The sequence below is a fragment of the Pristis pectinata genome, chromosome 14 (assembly GCF_009764475.1).
Source record: "Pristis pectinata isolate sPriPec2 chromosome 14, sPriPec2.1.pri, whole genome shotgun sequence".
Taxonomy (NCBI): Eukaryota; Metazoa; Chordata; class Chondrichthyes; order Rhinopristiformes; family Pristidae; genus Pristis; species Pristis pectinata.
This window is the reverse complement of record NC_067418.1, coordinates 25,911,798-25,932,781: the sequence shown is the minus strand read 5'-3', so window position 1 is coordinate 25,932,781 and position 20,984 is coordinate 25,911,798. Positions and strand designations below refer to the sequence as shown.

Genomic DNA, 20,984 nt, shown 5'->3' with positions numbered 1-20,984 from the left:
TAATCCGGAAGATTAAGGTCCTTCACCAACCTGCCATCACTGCACAACACCACCCCTGACAATAACGATCCATCACAAGACCTTGGTCACCGTGGATCACTTCCTTTACCTTGGCAGCCACCTTTCAGACTAGGCAAGTATCAATGACAAGATTCACCACCTCAAACGCACCAGCGCAGTCTTTAGCTGCTTGCAGGAAAGTGTTTGTAAACAGAGACCTTAACCCAACATCAAGCTTATGGTTTACCACGGTTCAGTGATTCCCCGCCCTTAATGCAAAGAAATGGACAACTTACAGAAGGCACTTCAAAATGGTGTTTTTGCAGAATCATCCAAATCCACAGGAAGAACCAATGAACCAATGGCATTGACCTCTCCTAGACCAACGTGGCCAGATTCCCAAAGCAAGCACTTCTGACATCCATTTGAACAAGCAATTTTCAAGAAGAGGACAGAATTTCCAAGAATTTCCTCAAACCTTCTTGAAAAATATATTGTAGCTTCCTCACTGAACCATGGGAACCCCCAACCCAGGACTGCTCAAGCTGACAGTTAAACTGTTGGGTATGCACTGAGCGCTTTGACCTTCTCCTTCTTGGAGAACTGCAAGCAGCAGAAAGCCTATGTAATATCCAATCTACCTACGTACCTAGGCTGTCAGACTCCACCTATCCCACTGGTGGTAAAGGGCAGCAGAGTAGATATAACTGATAGATATACGGCTGCTGTCGTTCAACTCCCACCTCTCTCCACCTGGCTCCATCTACCCATCACCCCCCTTCTCACCTGGTTCCATCCATAACCTGCCAGCCTGTCTCACCCCTCCCTCTGACTTCATTATACTGGCCATCTCCCCCTGACACTCTCAGTCCTGGTGCAGGGTCTCAACCCAAAATGTTAATCATCCCTCTGCCTCCACAAATGCTGCCTGACCTGCCACGTTCCTCCAGCAGTTTTTCTTTGCTCCTGACTACAGCATCTGCAGTCTGATGTCTCTAGAATAATTGAACTTGGGTGCTGTCTGTGGAGGTTGCACAATCTCTCTTTGTGTTTCCTCCAGGTTCTCCAGTTCCTTCCCTCATCCCAAAAGGCATGCTTATAGAATAATTGGCTATTGCAAATTGTCCTGTTGGAGGTAGGTAGCAGGAGAATTGGGTGGAATTGAGGGATATGAGAGAAAATAGGTTATTGGGAAATATGTGAAGTAATGGGATTGATGGGATTGCTTTGAGAGCAGCATAGACTTGATGGGCTGAATGGCCTCCTATGAAATAGGAAAATAATATAAATTTAAAAATTCCTCAGAGGACTCACTTGTCATCTGTGAATACACAAGAAAAAATGTGCTGTACATGAACCCTGAGCTTGCCTTGAGTGGATAGGCAATCCTTTATATCAGTAAACCACCTCCTTCCCCCAAACTCCTACACTGAAAGGCATAATATACATCTGTTTGCATAGGAGATTGAAAAGGATACATGAAGTTATATGCCAAGCAGGTTAGTTACAGAAAACCAGAAACACAAAAAAACAGTAACGTGATAGTTTACTTATTGCCTACATGTTTGAAATAAAACAGAAATAAATAATCTTTGGAATCCATACTGGTAACATTCAAAGTGAATTTCTGATGAAACAGTACACAGATAATCATCGCTATGGAATAAGCTAAATCTTGACGTGAAAGCAGGAACTGGAGTCCTCAAAATAAACCCCTCTGGCAGTTCTTTTGGAGTTTCAGTTTTGTCCAAAGATCAAGTAGATTCCTTACAATAGTCAGGAAGTTAAGATTGTTGCAGGTGTTAAACTTGAAGCAAGCATTTCCTTTGAAATAGACCTCAGTGCAACTGAAATCATTAACATTTCAATGGCAAGAAACAACTTCTGATGCAATTAACATGAACAATTTGTGTAACAGTGATAAACTGGATGAACCAGATGGTTTTCACCACCCATGGAAACTGGATATCACTGGACACTTCGCATATTGTGTTCTCTTTAAAGGCAAGGCAAAATTAAAATTCCAGTTTGCCATTTGAGGAGAGAAAGTGGAAATGATTCCCCCCCACTCCCAGTTTCAGAAACCTGTAAACACAAGGAGTGAGGCAGCCTACCGAACTTTTTCTTTTGTCTGGCAGTGTGAGTAGGGCTGGGTGGGGGAGGAAGAAGGCAGGTTAGCCTTGGAGGAGAACACCAGTTCCTGGGGAGCAAATAGTGCTGCAGAATTACTTGCCTCTGCAGCTCTCTTTTCTTTAGATGCCACATTTTCTGAACTTGGAATCCCAGCTCATGGGTATTAATTCGAAAAGGCTGCTAAAATTTGAAGCATGCCATCTGATTACAAATACTGTATTTATCTGTCTCAAAAGAGCAAGTTATAGAACCATCCTGGTTTAACTAGAAGTTTGTCAAGGGTTGGGTTTAGGTTTATATTTATATAATTCATGGAATACATACATCATGGTGATTAGACCCACCAGCCATCCAACTTAATATCTCGTGCATCTTATTTTGTTAGAAATGCTTTAAAAACAGCAGATTCCTGCAACACACACAAAATGCTGGAGGAACAGAACAGGTCAGGCAGTATCTATGGAGGGAAATAAACAGTCGACATTTTGGGTCGAGACCCTTCATCAGGACTGGAAAGGAAGAGGGCAGAAGCCAGAATTAGAAGGTGGGGGGAGGGAGAGGAGCACAGGCTGGCAGGTGATAGGTGAGTCCAGGTGGAAGGGAGAAGATTCCTACAAGTTAGATTCTCAGCTTTAATAAATACAAGAGTGCACAGAATAGCATCTCTCAGTGAGGACCAATTCTGAATTTGGGTGACCTTGCAAAATGGGTGAAATTTCATGCCCAATCTACATCCCTTCTGATTTTAATTTCATTGGAGACAATGGGACATAGAAAGGATAGCTGAATCAATTATCACTAATCTTAAACATATTGCAGCATTAACATTATGTACTGATTATATACACACATACCTGTAAATTCTCAAATTCTTGATGAAAACCAGGATACCTATCAGGTTATTGAGGAACATTTGTACAATTCAGGATTAATTATTTTTCAGGAAAACTTGATCAGAAACTTAATAAGAACATGAGTAGGAGTATGCCAATCATTCAGTAAGATCCAATCCTGCCACTTTCCTGATCTTTTCCCATTCCCTTTCTTTCCCTGGCAGTTCATAGTCTGTCAATCTCTGCCTTGAATACTTTCAATGATCTGCCTCCACAGCTCTGAGGTAGAGAATGCCAAAGAGTTATAACCTACAGAGAAGAAATTCCTCCTCACCTCAGTCTTAAATTGGCAACCCCTTTTCTGAATCTATGCCGCCAGCTTCCCCCCTCCCCCACCCAGTTCTAGGTATCCATCTTGGGAAATTATCACAGCATCCAACTTGTCAACCTCTCCCAGAATCTTATATACTTTAATAAGAAATTTCTATGCACCTTGAAATAAGCAGCAACATTCCATTAAATTTTCCCAGTTTCTTGCTATACCTGCATGCCAGCCCTTTGTGTTCCATGTACAAGAATTCACAGATCCCTTTGTAACAATTTGTAAGCTCACTGTTTTTAAATAATAATTTATTTTTCTCATCTTCCTTCCAGAGCCAATAACGTCACAAGTTCCTATGTTATATTGCATCTGCCAACATCTTGCCCTCTCATTTAACCCATCAACATCCTTTTGCGGGCTCTGTGTCCTCCTGACAACTAATCAACCTATTTTTCTTTGTATCATCAGCAAATATGGCTACAGTCCCCTCAGTCCTTTCATGCAAGTCATCAACATAATTTTCTGAGGCACCTGTGTTTCCTGGCACCTCACTACTTACTGACTGCTAATCAAAACATGGCCCTTTTATCCTGACTACCTGTTTTCTGTTAGTTTGCCACTCCCCTATCCATGCCAATATATTACCCACAACTCCATGTGTGCTTTTCTGCGGTAATCATTTAAGTGACACCTTATCAAATGCCTTCTGGAAATCCAAATACACCACATCTACTTTGTTTCTCTTTATTCTCCCTGTGTAACTTCCTCACAAAGCTTCAACAAATTTATCAAACATGATTTTCTTCCATAAAATCACATCAAGCTTGCTTGATTGCCTCATTTTCTAAATGTCCTGCTATAACCTCCTTAATAATGCATTCCAGCATTTTCCCAGTCACTGATTGGCCCATGGTTTCCTGCTTTGTCTCTTTTTCTGGTTTTCCAATCCCTGTCAGACTTCTTCAGAATCAAGATCATTTTGGTAGCTGATAACCAATGCATCCACTATCTGTGCAGCCACTTCCTTTATGACCCTGGGGTGTAGATCATCAGGTCCACAGGAGCTGTTGGCCTTCAGCTCCTTCAGTTTCCTTACAGTTTATTTTAAACTTATGATAGCCCCTTGGTTTTCTATCATCTGTGTTTTTTGTCACTTCTACCATGAAAACTGATCTAAAACAATTATATAGAATCCTTGCCATTTCTCTCTTTTCTATTATTAATTCCCCAGCCTCATTCTGCAACAACCAATGTTTACTTAAGCTATTCTATCTCTTTTCATATATCTGCAGAAGCTCTTACTATCTGCTTTTATATTATCTGCTTGTTCATCCTCATACTATCTTCTTCCTCTTTACTCTTAGTGGTTGTGGAATAGAGATCAACAGAAAGTCTAACTATACTCATGGTTAAACAGCAAATCAGAGAGCAACTTCCTGTGACATGTTTGACCAGGACTGTTATGTACCCTGCACTCACAGCAGAGGCAAGTAATTTTTATAAGATAATGAGATGGCGTTCATCAAATGTTTGCAGTCACTTGGAATTAAAGGAAATTGGGAAGTTGCTTCCTGCTTTGCCCTCCTCCAGAAGTTTCACTAGTATCTCTCCCAGGGACTTGGCATGGAAATATACTATAGGGCATAAAGGCGATATGGCATAATATCTGCTAACCACATAAACACATTTCAAAGAGTGAATGGGGCTTGTGTATACATGTGCAAATGAAAGAGCTGGGTAAATTTTAATTGCTGCCAAACAATTGTTTTGATTGTAGAAAACTCAAAAATTAAGTATTTTTACTCCCCCCCCCCCAATCTTTAGTATTGCGACTTAACCACTATGCTATTGTATCGTATCCTACTCGTGCACATCTGATGGAGAATACGTCTGATCAATGCAAGTGCAGTTCACTACAGGAAGTGGCCAATTGAATTTTCCGAGTGATGCATTTTGACCCAGAAATTATTGTAATTGCTCTCTACTCTGAGCAGATAAAAATTGATATTCCCCCACCCCAGTGCTGAAACAGAAACACTTATGCAATCGAATTTCTAGGCCCCAGACTTTCTTACACCAGAAGCTATTTGATGAAATTGTAGCAACTGTGCTGTAGAAAGTGTCAGCCAGATAAAATGGAACATGACAAATGGCAGCTGACTGCTTTGCTCCGACTTTCACAGCCTAGTACTAACCAATATTGATTAAAGAGGTATTCAGCAAATGAACAAAGCCAGTACTTTCGGCACCACTCATGTTGTCTGGGAAGCAAATTAACAGAACCTAATTAACCCACCAATAGCCAGATGTCTTCTGGAACTTCTTAGAAAGTACATCTCAAAGAAGAACATTTTAAACAATCATTTTTTGTTTTAGTCAGATTGGTAAATATTTGAAGGTAGAATCAGAATTTCTCATGCAGTATATCAAAGCTCTTCCTCTCTTAACAATGTGGCCATAAGGTCACTAAATGAAGAATAGGCAAGAAGGAGAGCAGAGCAGAGCAGATGGCCAGCCACTCTGCATGGTGCTCATGCTTGTGCAATACCACTCATGGCATAGCAGTAGTCCAACATATCCTCTCAGTTAAGGATGTTGTGTGATGCACAAAGACCAAGAGAGAAAATACACGAGTAAGCATGGAGTGGCCAGGCTGGGTGAATGCAGAGAGTTCACTAGATGTTAAACTCCTTATTTTAACGATGGAGTAAAGGGCAGTGTTTCTGAGCTACTCTCACACATCTGCTAGCTATAAAGGTGCCACTGAAGATATTAGCAGGAGAAATCTACAGATGGAACAGGTGAAAGAAAGCATCTGCTTTTGTTTTGCAATAGGATGTTTCTATTTAATTATATTCTTGAAATGAGGTTTAATATTTTATTTTAAACTTTGATTCAAAGGCCCTTTTCAAAATAGATGTGTTCAAATTTTAGTAGCTGTGGAGTACAGCCTATTTTAGCCTCTTTCTGGGATGTGTGAAACAATTATGAAGATTTTTTTTACGATGCACAAATTTCATTAGAACTAAACAAATGAAATGACAATCCACAAAGGAAAACTTTGACAAACCATTAATTATCTGCTTCTCTCTCAATGAGCTCAACATTATTACGACCATCAGTGCACACAATTTCATAATGGACATTATGAAACTTTTTCTATAGCTACCAGCTTAAACATTGTTGTTTAATTTTACAAATAAACAGGTTAGAGCTTCTAACCAAATGTCCTTTACTGATGGCAAACCATCATAACCCATAGTATAAACAGTTCATTAAAGAGATGTATATACACTGTACATTTCTTTCCCTGAAAAATTATTTTAATATTGCTGAAGATACTTTTTCCACTTACATCCCAACTCACACCACAATGTCAAGTCTGGGAATATCATCTCTACATATACACTCATCCAATTCCACCACAAATCCACTTGGTTCCACACTAATGGATGTTCAAGCAAATTCTTGCACATGCAAGCTTCGTATGCATTGACCAAACCTTTGAGTTTTCTCTTTTAGAAACTTCTGTATGTTTGTTTCTCTCAGGTGATGGCCTAAGCCATGAATTCCTCTACAGATAGGTTCTCTTCTCAGACTCCATTATTATCAGTGGCAGTACGTCACTGCCTGTACTGCAGTTACCACCATGCAGAATGTCACCCATCTTCACCATGCAGCCATACCCCTACTCCCCTTACTAAACAATTGGCCAGTGGCTACTGATAACTCATTCTCCATGGTCACCTTGTTAGTGCTGTAATGACGAGTCTCATGTGGTTGTGGCTGCAAGCTCTGGTCCTCTTGTCACCTACAAAACTCACTTGACCAGTGCTCTTCCTGGACAGGACAACTTCACCCTACAACTGAAACAAGGACCTTGTCACCTCCCAAAGTGGCAATTCTTTGAAACAGTCTTTCAGCTAAAAATTATGGCTGAGAGCACAGGTACATGACTCTGGCCTATCAGCACAAGAGGGAACTGACCCATGTACCCCTCCTGCACAGGTGCCTAACACCAGTTTACGCAAGGAAAAAAAACTAGTGTCCTCACTTGTAGATACTTTGAGGGATCTGCACATCCACGCAAATATGCCCCATCTTGTGTCAATTTAAACATCAAGCAGTTTTGAATGGGCACTCAGATGCTGGGTGGCTTCCACGACAGCAAAAGCAAGAGCTTTGTTACCCATGTGATTTGCAGCCTTTCTCCTTTGCCACTTTCTTCTGCCTTCACCTCAGGGTTGCATTTAAGCAAAAACATTTGACATTCAGTGATATCCTTTCCAGACTCTGCACTCTCCCTTCAATGTCAGAACCAGAGCATTGAGCAGTTTACTTGAATTTTAATTTGCCAGCCACACAGCAAACTATCCACTGGTTTAAAAAGTTGCACTTTTTTGGCATGGTCTTTAACCTGGCAACATGCTACACATAGTCCTAAAAGTCCCTGATTGCACATACCAAACGTCTAACTTACATACATCTCTGGAAGGCACTGGATTAAAAATATCCCACGGAAAACTCTTACATTATCCTTGAAAGAGACTTTGTCCATGGCTTGTCACACCAGTAAACTCACTAGCATTTTATTACATAGATATTAAAACTATAAAGCCTAAATGTGCAACTAATGCTTTGCTGTTCTTTTAATACACAGCTTTGTTCTCTTTCAGTATCTCAACACATCAGATGTTATCAGGAACATCTTCAGTCATTCCTTATATGGAGGAAATGGCTGTGACCTCACATACTCTTATAGCTCACCAACATGTCAGCCACATTCACTGCTTTTCATCATTACCAATCTATCTAAGGAATCCTGCCTTTTTCCCTCCACCTTGGTTGCAATTTCCTCAGTAGCAATATTCCAGACTCACTGCCAATGACACATCTGTAGGCTTCTCTATATTGCTGTTCATCAAGGTAAATAAAATAGTGTAGTTGACCAAATATTCTTTATTAACGATGAGCAAAACTCAACTAATACCTGTGGTCAAAATGACAGATATATCAAAAGTCATACCATATAGTACACAGACACACATATACATAAATTACAATTAGAGATCTCCTCTACACTGTCTCTAATGTTTCAAGCAGAACTGTATGCACTATTCAAGCTGTGGTCTAACTGATGCTGAACACAGTTCCTGCATATTCTCCCTTCTCTTGTATTTGATGCTATAGAAAAGCATCCCATGGGCCTCAATACCACTTTATTACCTGAGACTTCTTTCTATTGAATTCAATTTGCCACTTTTCTGCAGTCTCAAGCTTTCTTCCTCACTATCAACCACACAGCCAGATTTTGTATTATCTGCAAATTCCTTTATCATGCCCATTTATGTTTGAATCCAAGGTATTAACATATTTTAGAAAACAGAAGTATTGAGCCTTTGGAACCTGAGTAGTAACAGAATTCTAGTCATCAAGGTAATCATTTTTTGTTTATTGCCACGGAGCCATTTTTATCCAATTTGCGACTCTCCCATGGAATTTTACTTTTTTGACCAGCTTATCATGTGGGACTTTATCAAAATCCTTGCAAAAATCCATGTAGAATATATCAAATGAACTGCCCTCATCGATTCTCCTTGTTACCTCCTCAAAAAAAATGCAATCAAGTTGGTCGGAAACAATCTGTGTTTCACAAATATATGTTGATTTTCCTTGATTAATTTACGCTTTTTCAAATGAAAGTTTGCAGAGAATCTCAGAACTGATTCCAATGATCTGTTACCACGAGTTAATTACTAAGTTTATCTTTCCTTTTTACACAACGGTACAACATTAGATGTCCTCCAGTAGTCTGGGACCACTCCTGTAGATAGGCACTATTGAAAGGTAATGGTTAAAGCCTCTGCAATTTTCTTTCAACAGTCTTGGATAAATTTCACCTTGGCCCAGCAACCTTTCCAGTTTCAAAAATGATAAATCCCTTAATAGTTTGCCCTTTAGAATGTTTATCCCATCCATTATTTCAGTTTATAATGGACTCCTTCACATCTGCTATTAGTTTTCTTCTCTAAGCTATAAATGCACCTATAAAGCCATTATACCTATATATAAATTCTAATTAGCAGAAATGCCTTCAGAAAATTGAGATTCTTGTATACCAAACATTTGATCATTTTTAAATGACTGTATACATAATCCTAGCAAACAAATTTATCACAGAAAATGTATTCCTAGTCAAATAATAACTTGCTTTACTGCTGCATGTGCCAAGTGTAACTGCAAAAGATAAAAATCAAGGGCTTGTTAACTGCACACAAAATACCTATAATTCAGAAAGCATTTTATTTTGCTTCAAAAATCTCAATGAGTTACAGTGAACACATTAATGTACACACTGAATACCTGAGCTTAGTTTAAGATATTTAGCCACACATTCCATCAATAACATGTGATCACTGGTCACAAGGTTGGGTGGCGATCCATTATACCCACCTCCCTACGCATATTTTATGGGGAGGAAGATTGAAACATGGCTGAAAGTAGCTGCAACCAAAAAAGGCAGAAATTTCATTTGGATAATGTGATGTAATTGAGTCTCTGTAAAAAAGTTAACACTGAATGAGCTTCTCACTCATATTAAAAACATGTCCAGATCTGTTAAATCCAAGTTGCGCACAGAATGCAATTTAAAAATACAAGTGTTCTTACCTTGTTTTCCAACCAACTATTCAAAGACCATTTCTCAATCTAACAATCAGGAACCTTTATGGCAATTGTTAAATTCAAGTCTTTTCTCCTACTTCCCTTAACACACAACTTAACAAAACCATAGATTCGTTATTGAGTCATACAGCACAGAAACAGGTCTTTCAGCCCACCATGTCCATACAACTATCAAGTATCTACCTATATTAATCCATTTGCCTGCATTTAGTCCTTAGCCGTGGCAATTCAAATGCTCAGCCTGATGTTTCTTAAATTTGAGAGTCCCTGCCTCCACCACACTCTCAGGCATTGGGTGAAGATCATCCCCAGATCCCTTCTAAACCTCCTACTCCTCAGATTAAACCTGTGCCTTCTGATATTAGGCACCTCTGCCACAGGGAAAGGTTTACTATCCATGCTTGTCATAATTTAGTATACCTCTCAGTCTGTCCCCTCTGTCCCCGCCCCACCCGCCACCTGACGTCCTCTGCTCCAAGGAAAACAAATCCAGCCTCTCCTCATAATAGAAACTTTCTATTCCAGGTAATATCCTGGTGAATCTCCTCTGTACTCTCTCCAGTGAAGTCACATGCTTCCCATACTTGGTGATCAGAACTGCACGCAATATTCCAGCTGTGGCCTAACCAACAGCAAAAGCAACTATTCGACCCACTAAATATGCTGGCTCCTAGTAAATCACTCCCATTCCCATACTTCCCACAACCCCCCAGTAGTCCTGCAAATTATATTCTGCCATGCCCATCTAATTCTATTTATTGATTTCATTTCCACCACCCTTGAAGACAGTGAGTTCCAGATGCTATCTATTCTCTGAGTGAAAAGCCTTTTACCCACATCCTACTTGAATCATTTGCCCAAAATTTAACATGGGTGTCCCTTGGCCATTGAATTAGTCACTGTGGGAACAGTTTGTCGCTACTTACCCTGTCAGTCAGGTACATGTACATCTCCATCAAACCTTCTCTGGTCTTCTTTGCTCCAAAAAACAGCAATCATCAGTTGTTAAAAAAAAAGAAGCTTCAACTGATGGATATCTGCAATTTAAAAACAGAAAATGCTGGAAATACACATCTGTGGAGAAAGAAATATTAGTTCAGATTGCTAGTCTTTCATCAGAACTAGTGTAATTTGGAAATCAAACAAGTTTTAAATTACAGGGAATGCAAGGATGGGGAGAGAAGTTAAAATAATCTCCGTCACTGGAGTAGATGTACCAGGAGCTAAAAACCTTCAAATAATTTTGAAAATGATGAGATAATTAGGCATAGTCAATGTGGTTTTATGAAAAGGTAAACCACTTTTGACAAATTTTCTAGAGGTTTTGTTCTGAGCTGAAACAGTAAATGTAGCGTATTTGAACTTCCCCAAGGCATTTGATAAGGTGCTACATAAAAGGTTACTGCACAAGAAAAGAGCATTGGTGTTAGGGGTAATATATTGACATACAGTAAATAGGGAAGTGAATAACAAAAATCAGAGTTGGAATAAATGGGTCAGTAACTGGTGGGTGCCACGTGGATCAATACTGGGTCCTAAATGATGATGCAAAAAAAAAGTGGGTTAGCAAGCTATGAAGACAACATTTAGAGCCTGCAAAGAATAGAGATTTTTAAGTGAGTGGGCCAAGTAATTAACAAATGGAGTATGATGTGGAAAAAATGCGAGATCACACATTTCAGGGGGATAAATGGAAAACAAATTTACTTAAACGTGCAGGGCTACAAATGTTTCCATACAAAGGGAACTGGGGTCCTAGAACAAAAACACAAGAGACTGGCATATAGGAAGAGCAAATTGTTATAAAGGCTAATGGAATGTTGCCTTTATTGCAAGGGTATGTGATCCATAATTTTTGCCACCTTCAATGCAATCTCACTATCAGACACATCTTCTTCTAGCCTAGCATTCTGAAGAAACCATTCCTTTCATGAATCCTTGGTTCACTCTTCCATCTCTACCAACACCTCCTCCCATTCTCATGGTACCTTCACGTGCAGCTGCAACACCTTGAACCTCTATCCTTCCCACCATTCAGAACCCTAAACAAGTCTTCCAGGTGAAGCAGCAATTCACTTCTACTTCTTTCAAGTTAGTTTAAGCATTCAGTGCTAACAACGTGCTCTCCTCCACATTGGAGTAACAAAACACAGATAATGTGAACACTTTGTGGAGCACTTCTATTCAGTCTGAAGGGCAATCCTGAGCTTCCTCTGTCAATCACTTTAATTCTCTTTTTCACACTATTCTACTGGAACTCATTGTAAGCTTGAGGAGCTGTCTCTCATTTTTCCCCAGCAGGCACATTACATCCCAAAGGACTCAAAAACAAATTCAACAGTGGCAGATAACACAACTTAACATAACTGGCCAGTGCTGATACATCAACATTCAATTTAGCACTTCTTCTTTCTCCACAGATGCTGCTTGGTCTGTTGATATTTTCATTATTTTCTGTTTTTACATTTTTATAAAAGTTATTGCAGATTCCACAAGCTTCTATCCCGCTGATATAAGACTCTTGAATGGACTCCTTGGATGATAAAGATGAACTTGATCTCTCAATCTATCTCATCATGGCCCTTGCACCTTATCTTTCTACCTGTACTGCACTTTATCTGTAACTGTTCACTATATTTTGCATTGTTATTGCTTTTCCCTTTGTACTACTTTGATGTACTCATGTGTTAAAATAATCTGTCTAGCTAGCAGGTAAAACAAAGTTTTTCCACTGTATCTCGATACACATGACGATAATAAACCAATTACCAAGCAGCCATTATTTTAAGCGAGTCCAACAGTCATTCAATATTCAACTGAGAAAGATGAGCTTCAGAAAGAATCACAGAAATTTTACAACACAGGAGATGACATATCTGACATTATATCTATGCCAGCCACAAAACAGTTGCTTAATTTCAACCCATCTTCTAGCACCCAATCCAGTAACAGCTCTTGCAGCACACAGCCATGCCATTTTTTTTAATGTGGTGAGGGCTTCTGCCTCTTACCACTCTTTCAAGCAGTAGGCTCAAAACCCCCACTACCATCGAGGTGAAAAACAAATCTTCATCTCCCTTCTTTAAACCAACGGCCCCTGGTTTTAGTTGTCTTAACTGAGGGAAAAAGGTCCATCCCGTTTTCTCCATCTAGGCCCTTCAGTTAAGCACCCCTCAGCCACTGCAGTTCCAATCAAATCTTTCCTCACAACTAAAGAGTTTCCAATCCTGGCAACACACTCTAAAATTTCCTCTGCAGTATAATCACATCTTTCCTACAATGCAGCTATCAGAAGTGTACACAATCCTCAAGCAGCAACCTAACCAGTGTTATGTACAATTTTAACATCATCTCCCTAATCTTTTACTCTATGCCTTGGCTAATAACGAAAACTATTTCAGCTATGGCTATGCCATAAGGTCCCCCTGTTTCTGCACCCTTCTCCATATTCCCCCACTTCTTGCATGTTCCTTGTCTTGTTGCAACTCTTCATGTTTTTCCCCCAAGTTAATTAGACGACCTGTATCTTCCTGCAGTCTAAAGTGATCCTCATCCCTGTCAATCATTTTTGTTTCAGCTGCAAGTATCTTTATCATGTCTCCAATATTTCAGACTAAATTATTAAAATTTACAGCAAGCAAGGGATTGAGTACACAGTCTTGTGGTACTTCATATCAAACAGATTTTCCTCATTGACATTCTTTGTTATCTCAAAACTTTAAAGTGAGGTGGACATGATCATCCCTTGAAATATCCATGATGATTGTGCTTCATCAACCTGCAATTTTCAAAATGAAGCCTTGTACTGTCCCTCAGAATTTATTTTAATAGTTTGACCACCACTGAAGTTAAATTAACTCCTTTCATTATTCAGTTTATCCCTTCCTCCCTTTTGAAATAATAGTATTACATTTGCAGTCCTTTAATCATCTGGCACCATTTCAGTGGCCAGGGGTAATAGTTGGTTAGAGCCTCTACAATTCCCCCACCACTTCACCCCCCCCCCCCCGCCCCTTACTATCTTTAAAGAACAGCCAGGGATACATTTCAGTAGTTGGTGATTTATCTACTTTCAAAGATGCCGATCCCATAAATACATCCTCTTCTACGATGCGTATCCCAACCAAATGAGAACTTCTACAAATTATTGCAATTGATAAAGATATTACTTTTCTGCAATGTTTCCCTGTCTTGTCCAGAAGTCAAATTTTATTCTTTGCACTTTATCCCTCAATGTAGGTTGGGCCTTAAGAATGAGCTGAATGCAGTCAGCATAGTATTATCCAGGACACTGTTTGAACGTTGAATTATTGATATGAATATCTGTTTGGAATGTCCACTCTGCCTTCAGGCCAATGGGCTATCAATGAAAAAAAAACAAGACTAAGTTTAAGATCATTTTCATTAAATGCTTTTAAAACAGAAGCACCATGAACACCATGAACAAAAAGGATTGTTGAAGTATCCTGAATTCTGGACAACTTGATTCTGAAAAATATGACGCATCACAGATCATGACGACTGACAGGCACTGGCATTATCATGCATTTCCAGAATTAAGAAGACCCCTCCGGCACATCAAAAGGAATAAGATCGACTTGAAGAGATGGCAGAGCAGAATCCAGTGGGGGCTCCAAAGCCACTTGGAAAGCTGTAATATAGATCTTCTTGAAGTCTGTCAGCTTTATCCATTTCCAGAAATAGTACGGTGAATGTGTCAGCTGTGGCTCAATCGATAGCACTCTCATAAGATCTGGGGTTCGATTCCCATTTCAGTGCAGTGCTGAGAGGGTGCCTCACGACAAGAGGGGTGCTACCTCTTGGAACTCAGATCCAACATCACCTCTCTGGTAAATGGAAAAGACTCCATGATAACATTTTAAAGAAAAATATGGGAGTTACTCCCCCATGTCTTGGCCAACATTTTATTCCTCAAATCAACATTACAAAGAACAGATTATCTTGTCACTAAACTGGCTGCCACATTTCCTACATTACAATCATGACTATGTAGCAGTTAGCGTAACGCTTTACAGCGCCAGCGACCCAGGTTCAAATCCAGCCACTGTCTGTAAGGAGTTTGTTTGTTCTCCCCGTGTCTGCATGGATTTCCTCCAGGTGCTCCGATTTCCTCCAGGTGCTCCAGTTTCCTCCCACATTCCAAAGACGTACAGGTTAGGAAGTTGTGGGCATGCCATGTTGGTGCTGGAAGTGTGGCAACACTTGCGGGCTGCCCCCAGAACACTATGCAAAAAGATGTATTTCACTGTGTGTTTCGATGTACATGTGACTAATAAAGATATCTTATCTTACACTTCATTAGATGCAAGGCACTTTGGATGCCCCAGAGTTGTGAAAAAACACAAAATAAATGTAAGCCTTCCTCTTAAATCTCAAACATTTCATGCTGATGAAAGCCTAAGATCTGTGTTCATGGTGCTTCTGTTTTTAAAGTATTTAATGACAATGATCTTAAACTTAACCTTGTTTTCTTTCATTGATACCTTATTGGCAAGAATGCATTTATGTTTGCTTATTTCATCAAGTCCTCGTGGGAATTTATAGTTACCTCACCCCCACAACTTTCTTATATTTTGTACTCTACTTCTTTGTGATTTCATTGAGGTTTCTGTAAATGAGAAATACTCAGCTGCAAAAACATTGGAATTTATGCAAATTGTCAAACTACAGCCTAACAGCAATCCAGATGACATGAATGACATCAATGAAGTAAGGCCTCATAATTTGCTCCTCATTGGTCCCCAAGCCAGTCAATGCTGGAGGATGTATCCCTGCAGTAACATTAATATAATTAAAATAATGCAAATAATGTTCTTGGTATGTGTTCCTGCTTGTGTATGTCTCATACATTTTTTTCTGTAGAGGCACAGTGAAAAAAAAAAGGGGAATAGGAAGATTTGAATTGCTCTATAAAGAAAATGGCATGGAATGGCAAATACACCAGTTATTCTACCAAATGTGCCTTTATATGAAATGTTGATTGAAACTTTTTTTTAATTACACCTCTAAATTTGGTGCTGAGTAATTAAATATTTCAGAGACAGTAGAAAGGATTTTTGTTAAGCAAAGAGCACCAATAATTAAAGGTAAAGGTATCTCAGAAAGATTATTGTGGTTGCTTAAAGTGGAAGTAATGATTGAAAGCTGCAGAAATGGCAAAAAAAACATTAAATGTTGTTCTACTTCTACCAGATTTGTGGAGATCGCATAGGAAGGAAAATAATTCTCTTAGAAACACAGCTAGGTAGTGCAAAACTAGGCAGTTTTTCTCATCTGAGAATATAAAACTAGAAATTGATTTGCATCATTAAAAGTACACTGAAGTATCATTGCACAGTCGATATTTCAATTGTGAGCCTTGCAGCAAAGTTCAGTAGTAAATAAGGACTAAGGTACCAGGTGCTATCATTTGCATTTGTGCACCATCCTTCAAGTGAAAACACAATATATCTATGACTGAAAGGGTGGAGGTGGGGAGGAGGGTTGGTTAATGGGGAAGAATCCATGGGGAGAGAATACTGGTGGTCATAGGCCCAATCTAGAACAGGGAGAAGAATACCTGGAGACCAAAGATCAAGGAATTATCTGGAAATCAGAATTGGCAGCTGGGGAGGGAAATGACTGGAGACTGAAGTTTAGGAAATTGTAGCAAGGTCAGTGGACCCCTGAGGAGATAGAGATAACAGGGACCTACATGGGTCTGGTCACCTGCATTGGGCTAGGTGCTGCTCATAGAGGCCCCTTTTAAACCATGCATAATGTGACCTAATTTCCCCAGGCATGACTGACTGTGGATATTTAACTGGCATTGTACAATGCTGATTTGTGAACTGAAGAGCTCTATTAAAGTTTCCAAAATGGCAAGGTTCGACCCAGAAATGGTCGAAATCTCATTCCACTCTGGAAATATGCATTTTCAGGTGTGTGGCACCAAAACAAAATTGACCCTTCTATCTTATTTCTATGGCACAATACCTTAAATGTGAAACAAATGAAGGCTCTGCAAGTTTATATGTAGTGGGTCTCCATAATATTCAATGATCTATCCTTGTTAAATGCAAGATGGCAAGGAGGGACCACTGCTTAATTTCTTGCTCCCAAGAGAAGAGATAAGTTACTTGAAGGATTTTATTGCAGGAATGTTTTCTATGGTTCACCATTTACTTGTATGCCGAGACATTAAGGGATGTTCAGATATGGAGTAATGTAGGTTATAAAAATTACCATTGTTGTGTTCATTCTCAGATGTAAATTCCAAGGTTCTTTTGCATACAACTAATAAATATTACAAGTTAGCATGTTACATCTATTTCACAAGTCAGAGATGCACATCAATAAACAGATGACTTCTCAGCCTAAAGATATTCAAACATGGCAAAACTGTCCAGTGCAGCAGCAACAGTTTCAAGTTCTGATGATTCTACATATATTTTGAAAAAAATTGCAGATGTTATTTTGAAAACGACCATGTAACATACTTAGTTATTACCGCTGTAATTGAGATAATCATAACAAGTTCTGTAAGAGGTACGATTGCATCAATGTCAGCCTCAACAGTGACAAGTTACCTTACCAGCTGGGAATGAAATAACTCAGTGGCATCAACTTGCCTGTCAGGACATCGGCTCCAGGAATTCCTAAAATAGCAACTTTGTTTCACAGAAGCAAGTGGTACCTAATATTACAGGTTGAACCAGAAAAGCATTGTCTTGGCACGATAGCTAATGAAGTGAGCGAGATATTTAAAAGCAGTTTGTTAGCTCAAAGGCTTTAACAGACAAATGTACAGTGCATTGGTGTTTAGCCAAAGTTCATAAACGTCACAAATTCTAAGTCTGGTCGATTAAGCTGCTTGCTGTGCAAATTTTACAACTGGTCTCAGCAATCTTGAGCCAAAGGATGAAAAATAAAACTGAAGTCTCACTAATTTCTTATGGAGGGAAACATACTGAAACTCAGCTATGAAACCCTCCTTGAATCAAATATCTGACACTTCCTGACCAGCTCACAAGTGAATAATAACTATTTGTGCGAAATGTCATGAATGCAATTATACTCCCAGACCCACACTCTGGAATAACCCCTTACTTTCTGAAAAGAATGGAGAAAATAGAAGGAAAAAGACATTTTAGGGAGAAGAAATATTTAACGGTCACACTGATCCTGTTGAAGACCTCCAAAACATCACAATTAACTGAAAATTCAAAGTAATTTATAAAGAATTGTTAACAATTTTATTCTGTACACCAAAGAGGAACAAAATAGGCAAGTCACTAAATGTGGTATGGAGTGGGATACTGATCCAAACAGTCAATTAATTTATCCCAACACCAATAAATACACCAACGTATTCCAACAAGTGCACACTTTACAAAGATTTTCTTGCTGCCAAGCAGCATCCATTACTTTCATTGGGAAGGTCTCTTTTTTTTGAGACTGCTGATACAGTAACCTGAATCAGGTGATCAGTGACTACAAACATCCACCTAAAACATTATCAGTTCCAAGATCCAATGAAATCCTGTAGCACTTCACACTAATTTGGTGTAGCCAAATGCAAGGATGCACTTGTATAAGAACACAAGATAAAGAAATTGGAGTAAGTCCCTAGAAACTGCACCACCTTTCATTTAGATCATATATGATCTGATCCTGGCATGCAACATATCTTGTGTTTGTATTATATAATTTGTTTATATAAAAGGAGTAACTATTAGCACATTGGCAGCATAATAATCAGCTGTACATTACCTCAGGTAGTGAATTTATCAACCTAATTTGGTGCTCCTGGATTAGTCGGATTGGGTCACTCAGAATACATAGTTTACAACTTTTTCGTACCATAATCCCCTGCATGTACCATCTATGAACAAATATACCTTATTAAAAATTGTAATAAAAAGAGAAAGAGAAAATGCTGGAAAATTTCAGCAGGCCACATAGCAGCTGTGGAAAGAGCAGTTAACATTTCAGGTCCAGGATCCTTCAACAGATTCAGGGTTCTGATGAAACGTCCCAGACCTAAAACATCAATTCTGTTTCCTTTTCCACAGATGCTGTCTGATCCGCTGAGAGTATCCAGCATTTTCTGTTTCTATACCTGTACTTGTAGCTATCTTAAGGAGATGGGGGCACACTACAAGACATAATGCAACCTGCAGAAAACAAGAACTCATTTTCTGCAATCAGATCATACAGTGGAGTTGCTGAATGAGATAAAGTCTGAATGATTACGGTATGTCATAAACAAGTACAGGCAGGATTTTATTCGCACTTCAACAAGGAGGCCTTTCTTCCGAATTGGTGAGGTTGTAACTCCACACTTTTAAATTCACTCGATTCCTTCTATTTAATTCTTGTACTAGGCCAGCACCCAACTTTGAAGTCTCAACTTTTGCTCTCTAACTTACCATGTTGACGAGAATTAAAGTCTTCAGGTTAGGTTGAGCTGCACTTCATTCAGCAGGGGCCGGGCTGTTTCTCCTCTCGGCATTCAAGCAAAGATAAAGCCCTGGAGCAGTCCCTCGCTGGCGGCGGACTGTGAGCCTGGATGCAGCGTCTCAAGGAAGCTTTCACTTCTGCAGCCTCGCTAGGGAAAGCTTGCAACGTCATCACATGCCAACACACCAAGTATCTGTGAAAACCCAAGTGTAGCAGCGTTGGCGGAACTGAACAAAGCAGCTCGGAGGAAGAGGTTTACTACATTGGAATTAAATGCAAATCAATAAATGCAAAGAGCCTTCAAACCCTCACTTCCCGTTTCACAGCGATTTTATTTGTAACGCATGATAATTACGTACATGAATAATAATTGCAGCACGTCTTCGGTGGACGCTTGCGTGTAGCTGTTTGCCAGTGCTATCTTTCTCTTGTTGGCATGGCTTTAATCAGGGCTGCGGGAGCACTGCCAGCGATGTTCAAGGCATAAGCTTTAGACTGGCTTTTAGAAAGAATGGTGTGTTTCAGTATTGGATTGATGCATCTGCTCAAATCAACTGCAACAAAAAACTGTATTGAACAAAATTAACTAGCCAATCCATTCATATGCACTCAATTTTAACTGGTTCATTTTAAACGATAAAATTCACAACTTATGTTAATAAACAATATATTTCAGGTAGCTACTTTGAAGGTTGCGCATTTTCTCTTTCATGTTTTTCGTATTTTCTAATGACACAAAGGGAGGCTATTCAGCCGATCGGGTCAATGCTGGCTCTCGGAGGATTTCCATCAGTCTCCTTCCCTCCAAATCCAATTCACTTATTTCCCTGTAACCCATTCTCCCTCACACGCCCATCAATTCATCCCTTGATTCTCCTGCCACCCACCTACACTAAGGGTAATTTACAGTAGCCAATTAACTTGCCAGCATGTCTTCGGGATGTGGAAGGAAAGTGGAGCACCTGGAGGAAATCACTGAGCAATCACTGAGAGAACGTACAAACTCCACATAGACAGGGACCAAGGTCGGGATGGAACCTGACCACTGCTTCACCACTGTGCCACAGCATATAGAGTGTTAATAATTTACTATTCTTTTCGTTGTTAAATAGCTTCAATTAAAAGGCAACAATCCTTTGTTTTTGAAATTATGAAGGGAAACTAGAAATTTGCCTGGTTTGGCATCCAATGGTTTTTTTAAAATTAAATAACCCACATTTCAAAAGCCAGAATCTCACCCTTATATAAATTCACACATGAATGATGTAGCTATGCTTCATAACACTATTCGATAATAGTACCCCCTCAGCCTCTGCACCAAGCAACTTCACATACCCAGAGATTTCAACCTGTACCTTACTGATGAATTCTCTGAATTCACAGCCCTCATATCCTTTCCAAACATGCCCCTCCATATAAGCTCTCATATCTCTATTCACAGCCACATTTTCGACCTCACCATTTCATGTGGCCTTTTTATTCCAGTCATGGATATGGTGGGAGGACCATGTTCCTGTTTATCCAGGCATTGTCCCCAAAAGGAGCTGCTG

At 39.5% G+C, this 20,984-nt stretch overlaps 1 protein-coding gene across 4 annotated transcripts in view; it reads right to left on the bottom strand.

Annotated features, from left to right (window-relative positions):
* Positions 1-19,897, bottom strand: part of wu:fa25f02 (uncharacterized protein C11orf24 homolog) — a 48,943-nt gene extending 29,046 nt beyond the window's left edge. Inside the window, exons 1-3 of one of the 4 annotated variants that reach the window (XM_052028888.1) lie at positions 19,794-19,897; positions 19,404-19,627; positions 10,899-11,009 (exon numbers count right to left, since the gene is read on the bottom strand). The gene's annotated coding sequence lies outside the window, so the exon portion shown is untranslated. The other 3 variants (XM_052028890.1, XM_052028887.1, XM_052028893.1) reach the window with 3 other exon arrangements.
* Between the last annotated feature and the right edge of the window lie 1,087 nt (positions 19,898-20,984).